This window comes from Aptenodytes forsteri, unplaced genomic scaffold (genome assembly GCF_000699145.1).
Source record: "Aptenodytes forsteri isolate BGI_AS27 unplaced genomic scaffold, ASM69914v1 Scaffold336, whole genome shotgun sequence".
Taxonomy (NCBI): domain Eukaryota; kingdom Metazoa; phylum Chordata; class Aves; order Sphenisciformes; family Spheniscidae; genus Aptenodytes; species Aptenodytes forsteri.
This window is the reverse complement of record NW_008794911.1, coordinates 4,400,911-4,412,827: the sequence shown is the minus strand read 5'-3', so window position 1 is coordinate 4,412,827 and position 11,917 is coordinate 4,400,911. Positions and strand designations below refer to the sequence as shown.

Sequence of the window (11,917 nt, the reverse complement as noted above, 5' to 3'; positions counted from 1 at the left end):
ATCTCACATCCTCCCCCGGCGCGCCCGCACAAAACGACGGCCGGCCGGCAGGGGAAGCGGGCGAGCCAAAAGGGGAAAGCCGTCCCTGGGTGGGCTCGAACCACCAACCTTTCGGTTAACAGCCGAACGCGCTAACCGATTGCGCCACAGAGACTCCCGGTATGCCCCTGTCCGCGGCGCGACTGATGTGCTGCGGCGCCGCCTCGCCTCCGTCCTGGCGACCTGCGGGCCACCACGTACCCAAACTGTGTGCAAAGCCCGGCTCCTAAATGATGGGCCTTACGAAATGCTAAAAGAAGCCTGAGAAAACGGTGAAAACGGCGTCTTTTCTTCTTCTAGCCAATATGAAAGACTAATTTCCAAAATCGGTGTTCACAGCAGCGTTCTTCTTCTGGAGAATGAATTCATGAATCAGCGTTGAAACAGCTTTTTCTTGGCTGCTGCTAATTCATCCATTACACATGCAAGCCAAAATGTAATTTCCAAATATCATTGCAAAATTGCCCTATTAATATATTTAAAAGGTAATTTTAAGTGACTGCAGGGAACAGTTAGACTGTTTAAAACAGGCAGCATCCCTCTGCATGTATGTAGATAAATTATATTTACCTTTCTAAGTGACACAGCAGTGAAGAAAAGCTAACGTTCCTATTATAATTTCATCAAAATCTGCTTCCCACATTACCATACAGTAAATCTATACCTACGTCTCCGCCAAGTACAAAGTTTTCACATCCAAACCTGAGCAAATGTTTCCCCCTTTTCTTTCACAGGCTGATACCGGTTTAATCTCTCTGAAGTCTTACAATATCAGTTGCTTCATGTTGTCCCTGTGGCTCCATGAAGCTCTGCCTGATGGCTCCTCTGCCCGCGGAAAGCCTTTGGAGTCGAGCAGGCACATGACACCCACCTCTCAAGGACGGGTGCTAACTCCTTTCCAAGCAGATGCTGGTTATCTCCTAGTCTCTGCCCACCCAAGACCAAGACGTCCCAGCTCACTCCTGAAACCAGAGAGTCTTCAGCAGCAGGATTAAGAGCACGAGCGTGTTACTCCAGCTCTCATATTTTGTACAATACCTTGCTATACCAACACTGTAAGACTTTGTTCCTCAACCGGGTGAGTAACTTTAAGCTGACCATTTATTGTCCAGAGCTCAGCCTTTCCAGTTTTTCCAATACTTTGAAAAGAGCTACATAAACATCAGTATTATCACAGTACTGCTCAAATTTTATTGCGTATTGTTGGTACCTTACTGACCAACATCTTTTAAAACATGGAGGAGAAAGACAAGTTACGCAAGCCCTCAACAGTAATTAAAATAATTAAAGATTGCTTTTTGGGGCATCCTGCCCACTGCGGCATGCTTTCCTACCCAGACCTCTGCTATTCTCAGCATCAGAAGAGTCAGCTCACAGGCTGGACCACTTCTATTTTCTCTGTATAGGAGGACAAGTAAACAGTCCTGTGATTTTATGCACAAGCAAATAGGTATTTAGTGGAAATAGGAAGATTCCAGTCTGAACAACAGCCTAACCCATAGACCAGTACTGATGAACATTTGGGCATGGATTTGGGGCCCTGAAACGTTTTACTTTATACGCATGAATATTCCCATTAGTTTTAATGAATGTAAACTTGACTATTTTCAAAATCTGTGTCTAGAGGCCAGATCTAAAAAGGGACTTTGTTATGCTGATCCTGAGCACAAGCTCTAACTTCGAGGTGTCTGAGAGGAACCCAGGACCTGGCATTAGACATCCGAGGCTGCCTATTCAATGCGTCGGGACAGTGAAAGTGCTGCAGGTGAGGCTGCAGTGTCACTTGGCGCCTTTCTTGTCAGCATTCTTCCTCACTGAATGTCGGAGTCTTTCATTTAAAGTCTTGCAAGGTAAAAAAGAAAATAAAAAGAACATACACAACAGCGAATGTTACCTCTTCAGCTCGAAACCCACAGATCAGCAAAAGATCTTAACATGGATGACTTTTGCTGACTGCTGAAGCACTAACCAGTGAGCCATCATACCAGAGAGCAACATTATCTATCACTACTCCGTAAATGGAAAAGATTAGCTATCTACCCTTAGGAGAAGGTTTCTGACTGTATCTTCAGAAGAAAGGAAGAGGCCGAGTGCTGTTTAAGGCATTCAGAAACCAGAAAGGGCTGCTACTTCAGATTAATCATCCTCCCTGTCAGTGTTTTATTCTTCATTTCTGGACAGCTCTCTTCCTTGATACGCTGTTTCTTGTGGATCGTATCTGGAGTTGCTTAATTTTTTCCAGTATCTAGTGTACATAATTTAAATACCATTACTGGATTCACTAATTATGGATTATATTTTGTTTTATGCTTTTATAAAAACATAAATGTATACAAATATATTACATCTGAATATATGAAAATATTATACTATGTAATATTAAATTATTTTTATATTTTATAATATTTAAATGTTTGGTAACATTATTTTATTGTTATTTTGGGATCCATGAACTTACATGTCTGTTGCTATGACATCTGTGACCTTCTTCAGATATAGGCGTTGTTTCCTGAATGTCAGAGAAAGTTAATATAGGACAGAGGGTGAAACTGGGTATTGTTTATGACTTTTATAAACATACCATCTATTCATCCTCTGTTCAGAAAAATAAGTCTAGTTATTCACCCAGAACTGTTCCTAAAATCAATTCAGTAGGATATAACAGAAACAAAAGGTATTATATATGACTTTTATAAACATACCATCTATTCATCCTCTGTTCAGAAAAATAAGTCTAGTTATTCACCCAGAACTGTTCCTAAAATCAATTCAGTAGGATATAACAGAAACAAAAGAATCTTCCCACTTATATCGCAGAATTACTTATTAACTACTCTACTTCTACAATTTCTCATAGGAAAGGACCGTTTACCCCCCAACAAGCACATGTGCCTATATTATTTATTATTCTATGTGTCATTTTTGGTCAACTATTTGTCAGCTCTCGAGTTACAGTTCGGCCCAAACTTCAAAAATTCATAGTCACAAAAAAATTCAGAACAGCTACTCAGTGTCTGCCCAAATATATTTCTGAGTGCTTACTTTGTAACAGAAGTCTTGTCCTGGTTTCGGTGAGTGCGCAGCTTACCATCCAAAGATTTCTTCCATTTTCCTCTGAAACATGATTCTAGTCCTTACCAGAACCAGGACATTAAAATGAATGGACAACTAATATAATTCATCATTGCTATTAAAATTATTAAAAGCAGAGAATAAGATTTCCATGACAAAAGCTTTTTCTTTCTGGAGCTGCAAGCATCAAACCATGGAAAGCATTATTCCTGAAGAAGGATTCAAAAGTCGGAAGAAACAGGTAGAGACAGTGTTTCTTGATCAGTTGCAAGACTTCTGTTCTTTACGTTCTTCTAATAAAATGCATTTGGAGGGTTTTTTTATTCAGTTGTTTGTCTACAGATTCGCTGTTTTTCTGATACAAAGGTGGCTTAGCATGTTTTTTTTAAGACTTTATTAACTAAACACTTCTATTCCTGGGTCTGTTAGTAAAGTCAGAAAAGTGTTAGAACTGAAAGGACATCCCTGCAAATAGGATCAACTTACCTTAAAAGCAAAGAACAAGACTGAACAATAGTATTTTACTGACCTCTCCAGTTCACTTAGCTCTGGCTTCTTTTATAATGCAAGTCACACAAAAGGCAGCTGTACCTAGATGAGAAAATCCAGAAATTTTGGTGTGTTGCTAATTGCAGACTGTTGGTTAACCTAAAAGTCAACCGTTCACCAAACCTCCATAACCATGGTTACCGAAAGGAAATGGTATAGGCTGCCTAGTTCTGGATCACAAAATGTACAGTTGCACTTATTTCATGTTCAGGAGAGACAAAAAGTTGTTTCGGTGTGACTTGCGACAAAATTATAGAACAGCCATCACTATTATCAGTGATTTGGAATATAGGCAGCAGCTGTGGGGAAAAAAAACAAGACAAACCAAACCAAAACCAAATAGAGAGGGCTACATTCAGAATTGATCTTCAGATCTCACCTGACATACTATAAGGAGAATTTTGCATTGCAATTCCCTGCAATCTATCTGTTCTGAGTGACTACTGAAAAGAGTACAATCATTATGGCAGTCAGCTTAATAGTATACAAAAAACCCAACCAGTACACAAAAACCCAACCCAACCCAAACCAAACCAAAACAATCTTAAGATACTGCTTCAAAAAAGTGAAAAGAAGAAAATTTTACTGGCATAAGAAGTGAGCATAACACCGAGGAGAGTAATAATGATGCTTCTCACATAGCACTTACTTCTCTCAAGCACTTCCTATTATCATGGTAAGAAAGGGAGAAATTTCCTGTCCTCGCAGGTTTTTTGAACAGCACCTATTAAGAATGCTTAAAAGTTCTTAAAATAATAGTGAATATCATGAAAATAAGAATGAGTCTTAGCAACTGAACTTTAATGTGGTCTCTACAGAACACACAGGAAAGCAGAGGAATTGCCAGCCTATGTTTTCAGGAGCAGCAACCTATTTTACCATTTTCTGAAGTCCAGGATTCAGATTTAGGTTCTAAACATAGGCCTCAGTTCAGGAAAGCAACTGCATTCAGAGTAATATGAAAGCATGTGTTAACCTCAAGTACAACCATATTACTAGCATGGTATAAAAGTATTTTCTTAAATAGGTTACATTTAAGAAAAAAAGTGAAGGGCAAATTTTAAAGCTGACTCAAAACCACTGTTTGTTAAAAAATGAGAAGAACACAAATTTTGTATCCTTGCAATGCTTAGGAAAATGCATGTCCCTGAAATACTCTCACCAGAAAACATCTACCTCGGTTCTAAAAGTTATTTTGCAGGTGATCACACTAGTCAGCTTTACATCTGTCCAAGAGCTATAATTCAGCCAAAACACTAATGTTTGCAGGAAAGGCAATGAGAAAGGAAAACACAGGTAAGCTTTGTGGATCCACTCCAGATATTTCCAAACAGGAATCTCACATGTTCAGCCAGGTAGCAATCTTAAGAAACCCGTGCTGACAGGTATGGGCAACACCACTTCTGGAGGCCTTTACTTAATCAGACTGTTTCAAAGAGATCAGGCACCAAATTCAGGTATCAGTGCTCTTTTTAGGATGCATTTACAGGCTCAAAATGTTCTTGCATTGCCTTCTAGAAGAGCTCTGTAGGAAAGATGACACAGTGAGTCCAAAGAATCATGGAGAAGCCATTATATTTTGGTTCCTCCAGCTACGTTTATTACCAGCTATCAAAAGATTAGCAGAGGTTTCTAATCCTAGACCTCTATTGCCAAAATGGGGGAAGGTTATGATATCCCACCATGAAAACAAACTCGAATTCCTATGGTTATGGTTAGCTCCAGCAGAATTCTGACTCTCAAACACCTCTGGTGCAAGGAAGCTTCTTCCGTTGCTGTTCCCTGGCTGTCCTTTGCAATGCAAACAGCATCCTGCAGGACCCCAGGATACCAAACATGTTCGTGGCCTGAACCTGCAATAAAAACCTCTTTCTTGGAGTTATAACACGAATGATATACAAGAGATTCGTCTTGTTCCTTATAAGGATTATGTAAGAGATATTCAGAATATTCTTGGTAATACAGAGCAGAGAGAAACCAAAGGATAAATCTCTCTCTCTCTCATAACCAATCCCTCTTCTTCATATGGTCTCAGGCATGGACAGATGCTACAGTAATGGGGCCTAAATCAAAAACTAAAAGCAAAACTAAAACTAGATCTCACTCTCCTACAATTGAGTGGGAGAGAGAAAAATTGAGGAGGTTTATACTTACCTTGGTTGAAATAAGGGACAATGTATTTCACTGTTCTGTGAAACTTTATGATCATTTAGCATAGACAGGAATTCATGTGGGTGCTGGAATATTTAAAGAATAATTAAAAAAAAAAAAAAAGAACCTTTAAGCCTCCAAATTAAATATACCTATCCTAATGCCAAGTCTTGGAAAGTATGAGGTAGAGGAAGATAAGAGTATGGAGAGTAAAGAAAAGAGAGACAGATTAGGGAGAAAAAAGAGAACAAAGAGGAGTGGGAGGGAAACAAAAGGATAAAAAATCAGAAAAGTGAAAGGAAGTCTGGATTAGCTCATTCTTCAGACAGGCCATATTCCTGCTGCTTTTGGAGATTTTACAGTGGAAAGGAACCAACATATTTTTGCAGTTTCAACAGCTTGCAGTGAGACTGAAGGCAAAAGGAGAATGCAGGGGGAACTGACCTCTCTCCAGTTGCTCCTGTCCTAATGGATGGTATAATCTCCACTACAGCAAAGGAACAGAGAAGGCACTTAGTGAGTTACTCACAGCTCCCTGTCCCCTCCTCCTCCTCTTGGCCCCCAGCTTCTCAGATCTTTCTATTAAACTTTTAATAGTGGGGACCCCCTCACTCAGGGCAGCACTGCAGTCATTCATTAGTGTCCACCTAGGGAACAAATAACTCTTTAGCTGCACTGTAGGTGTCCAGCTTGCTTTGTGCCTGGAGGGGGATTTGTAATCGAAACAGGGAAGTGCAGGAGCAAAGAGAAAAAATGGGCAATAATAACCCGTGAACTCGCCTTTCATTCAGGTAACACACAAGACACATGTTAATGATTTCAGCTTAAGTACCAGGCAGAGAACTAACTGTACACTAATCAGGCAGAAACCACCTGCATGTGCCAATGTAGCTAAGCAGGGACTCTTGGAGAAGGGACAGTGAGAAGTAACTTGCTGAAGCTGCAGGGAATTGCTTTGTTGTGTACTTTACTGTTCTTCATTTGCAAAGTCCCTTTTCAGACTTCACCCGAATGGATCAACAAGCTAAAATTTTTCTCAGGTCTTGCGTTTTAGCCCATCTGCACAGAGTATTTCTATAACTGGATTAGGAGAACCCATGAATATCGAGACAGAATGCGCTGGGATTTCAGCAGCTATGTTGTCTAATAGGACCAGAATATCAGCCAGTTATGTGCTGTCTTCAGCAGGACTGTTTCAGACCTCATGGCCTAGATCGTCTGGACCATTAAGATAATTTTTAAATACAAATTAGTTAAAACATAAACTAATAGGAAACAAGTTTTGCTTCCTGTAATTTCTGCCCAAATGCAGGTGTGTGCAAAACCAATCAAGCAATCTTTAAGCACTCTCCTTCATTGGTCTCTTTCAGCTTTTTGGTGACCACCAGCCACGGCAGGGTGAGGCAGCCATTTGCCCATCTTGCCAGTACCCTTGGATGAACACATCAGCTTGCAGCATATGATAGGTAGAAGACAGCCAGAGAAATACAAGAGAAGAAAGATCTCTTTAACAGAGAAGAGAGAACTGCAAATACCTTCGACGACAATGTTTCCTTTTTCATCCCTAAATATTTGCAATCAATACAGCTTCAGTATTTCACAAGCTAATCAATAATGCAGTGACAGTGAAAGAGATGTGAGGGTCTTTTTAGCAGCTACAAACTGGCAATGATGCTTTGATGGCTCCTACCGAGGATTTATCATTTCTTGGATAATCTCCTGCAGAACACTATGGGGCCTGAGAGTTTAATATTCAATATGGCTATAGGAAGGAAACTGGACAGATGACTACACTTTATCTTAGTTCCCTATAGCATCATGTGCCAAGGAAATCAAAGGTAAAACAAAAGCATGATACATGTCTAAAGGTATGAATACAGTGTACAAAGACTGTTGTTTGGACATTTAATAAAGCTTAGTTGGTCCACAGAAGGTGAGACAGCGCAAGGGTGTTATGAGGAGCCACAATCCTGTTCTGCCATGAGGGACTTCAGAGGGACTTTATTATTAACTATTATTATTAGACTATATTATAAACTATTTCAGAGACACACACAAGCTAAATCTCTCTCCCTTTCCACACACACTTCAAGAGGGCTGTTTCTGTGAATAAAATGAGAACAACTTGCCCCTAAATAAAGAATCACATGCAGTACTTAATAAATAGGAACAGAAGAGGTCACGTCTCCGAAGTTTAATACATTTTGGTCAAAATGCAGACCTTGGCCCCTGGCTCAAGTGACATTTACCGAGATGTGCCACCCCTGGGGGAAGGGATCTTCCATTCAGACATCTCTACTGCTACGCAGGACGCTGCCACTCACACAGCAAAATCCTCCCAGGAAAAGGAAATACAGGCTGTGCACAGCAGCATATTCTGACAACACCAAAGTCCTCTTCCTTCTCCTTGAGGCCGTGATGTAGGGCCCTAATAATAAGTCCAAGAGCAGTCAGACAACATGTAAAATCTCATCATTTCACCTGCCCGAGAAGCCTCTAGGCCTGAAAGGACTAAAATTATTCCTTACCCACTCTCCTTTCTCACTTTTCTTTCATCACATAAAAGCCTTTCTAGATTTCCTGAAGTTTGTATTGCAGTTATTTACTACCTCCAAATAATGATTACACATATATGAAATTCTAGTTTAAGAAAAAATGGTGTATTAATAAATACACACTGCAACGTATCCCAACTGCTAGTGAAGAGACTCCTGATCATCCTGCATTACAACATGTTACAACTATGTATTTTTCAAAAGAACACATTCCACCGTTTTCAGTTTTCATACAGCCAAGCAGTAATTGTGGTATCATTAGCTTTTTCAGTTTTATCACACTAAATGTTAATACATTGTACATTTACTCAATTTCCACAAGTAACTACCTACGTGTAAATACAAAATATGAAAAACATATGATCATGTACAGCATATTTTTTAGTCTTATATCCCTTCCTAGTCTTGTCATTGCAATATTAACTAGCTTTAAAAATTCTGCTAACACTCAGAGCATTTTAACAATTGCTTTCCTTACATATTCATGCAATTGGTATTTCCAGATTCTCAGAGGTTTAACCTTTTTCTTCTTTGCAGTTTATAAAAAAAAAACAACAAAAAACACCCAAAACCCCCCAAAACAGCTGTGCATGAGTCTGTCAATGCACCTGGAAATTTTCAATCTTTTTTAAAAAATTAAGATAATCAAAACAAATGTACTGTTCAAATCAGTGAATTCTCAATTAAACTGTCAAGTAACCTTAAAATAGCTCATTTTCTGAAATTCTTTCGTTTGTTTTTAATTTAGGATTTTTTCAAGCTTGTTAAAATATTATGCCAAAACCATCAAGCTAAAACATGTCAAAATGAATGATGATATTAACAACAAAAATTATATTTATGGTCTTTTACAAATCACAGTATCCAGTTCAATGACACACAAGCAGATTTATAACAAAACTAGTCTCACAAGACTACAGAACCCTTTAAAAGCAGCATTTCTGCCATCTTCAACAGGCTTTTGCAGCTTGATAGGTACAGATAATTTGTATTTCATACAGCCAATGGTCATAAAGACACCCCCATATTTCTCTTAAATTGCATAAATTGGGAAATTGTTCATTTCCTCTTCCTCCAGCTCTGTGTTCATGTATGATGAGTTTAGGGATGTTTTGCTGAAAATGGGCAAGAGATTATGCTACATACAGATATGTCTGCTGAAAACAATTCAGTGAATTAAAAATAAACGTGGACTGCAACTGACCTTTCATATAAACCATATATCTCTGTATTTTTTACATGCCTTAATGATTATTAGAGTTTGGCTCAATGAAAGCGACTGAAGAGTACAATATTTAGCATTTGTTTTGTATTATTTACAATTTCAGTGTTTTATTTACACAGGTTTATGATCCCCATCCTGGAAATCTTACTCAGATGAATAATCCAATCTCATGTAAGTATTCTGAATGAGAGATGCAGGACTGACTCTTTCATTCTGATATAAACACAAGATAAATGGGTAGACAAACTATATAGATCAACTATATATAGTAGTGGATGCCTCCTTACTGGAGGCAATGTGTCTGCTATCTGCACGGGGGTTATAGGCAGATGAGCACAGCAATGTTGAATCCAAAGTCCTGACAAGCTCCAAGAGCTCTGCAGTACTTCTGATGGAAACATATTACAATCAGCTCTACACTGCATGTACTCACTCCTCCCCCAAGACAAAAAGTTCACTATCTCCAGCACCACTGTGTGCATAAACACATTTTCCAATATTATGGTTCAAATGTTAATTCTAGTCAATACAAAGATCACAGCCTAGGATGTATTAAATATGGGTTTACCTCTCTGAGGAAAAGGGATATATATAATATAATTTCCATCCTAAGTCCAGTTTTTACCATGGAAATGTATGTTTTGTTCATTTTGATATTAAATAAATGGAGAATCACAACTGGGGAAAATACTTCTGTGGCTAGTGACTTTTTTAGTTTTGAAAATTAAATTCTATAAATACATATCAAGATATTATTCGTAAGGATTTTTAAAGAACATATCTTAACAACACATGGAATAAATATACATACAAAAATGTGTTAGAAATTATACACATTTCTAGTTCAGAGCAGATGCAACTATTGCCAACATCTTCCTCACTGGTACTTGTTCTTTTCAGTTCAAAGGTTTGCATACAAGGTTTGTGCGCATGGATTTTCTGACATTTTCAGGATCTGGCCTTACAAATGCTCAAGTAACTTTCTCCAGAGGAATAGTCCAACTCTGCTCCAAAGCTTCTCATCTTAGTCAAGCTGCTTACACGTTTGCAGAATGAAGCCCTCGGTATAGATGCAGATATATGTGGCTAAATGAGATTTGGCTACTGATTTCACAATGTGGCATTCTGTATCAGACAAAGCAACAAAGGCAAGGTGACTTGTTCTCCTGTGTGAGCTGTAACTACCAACCATCACACCACTGAATAGGTTTATTTTATTAATAGCATATATTTAAAGTCTTCCGTGCAAGTTTCTTTCGAACGATGAAAGGCTGGTAAATTCTTAAAAGATAATAATCAGCAGTGCAGCAGTTCTTTGATGGTCTGTAATTACCCAACTGCCCACTATTTGAATGACAGCAGCAAACTACCACTCACCGTTAGTTTATTTTTATTTATAACTTGTACTTTAGGTAAGAATCCATTAATTACAAGCAAAACAAATTGCTTACTCGAAACACTTTCCACAGAGACTTGTTTTTTTACATGCATTAATCTACTTGAGATACACATGACATTTTAAATGGAGGTTAAACTGATGTAAATAAATGCAATTATTTGAAAGCAAACAGGATTCAGTCACATTTATTTCTGCATGGGATTACTGTACGTTTTCCCCTGGTGTGTATTGTGAACAAACACTGAACCACAGGAATTCCAGAAGGCTGCAGATTTTAAAACTTCCTACCAATGTGAAATTTGACAATATGGCACTGTACTCTTTCTTTTAATTTTATATGATTTGCCTGAGGTAACATCTTGTGTAATTGTTCTTAAGATAATTACCCGTAGAACCGCTTAAGCTGGAGGGATGGCAAAAGGTTTGAATTTCACAGACTTTTTTGCTTTGCTAATAAAAAGCTACAGACGAACCCCACGCATGCCTGAGTCCTGCACGCAGGAGCACAGCCGATCCTGACGTGGCAGCAGGGCCATGTCAGCCTTCCCATGAGGGACTGTGGCCGCCATCTCGGGCCTCCCCTGGGGGAAACGCTTTCCTGTCGCACCCCGGCCAGCCTGCAGGGCCCACCAGCCCCCACCACCCAGGCCCTCACCCCTTTCCGGGGAACCCTGCCCCCAGCCAGCCCCGGGAGCCCGCCACAGCCCTCAGCCACCTCAATGGCTGCCGCAGCAGCAGTGCTCCTTCCCGTTCTTCTCCACAGGCACTGTACAGCACTGCCTGTCCCACCACCACCCTTCCCTGCCTCACACCCACCTCCTGCCTCAGGGCTTCCAGCTTCACGGGCGGTTTTCTGCCACTTCTTCAAGTACCACCTCCACCTGAGAACAACCACCTCGGCCTCCACCCTGATGCCTGGCAGCCACC

General features: G+C 39.6%; 1 non-coding gene across 1 annotated transcript; it reads right to left on the bottom strand.

Moving 5' to 3' along the window:
- Positions 1–80: 80 nt before the first annotated feature.
- TRNAN-GUU lies at positions 81–154 on the bottom strand. Its single transcript has one exon. It is a non-coding gene; the product is annotated as a tRNA-Asn (tRNA).
- Positions 155–11,917: the final 11,763 nt, after the last annotated feature.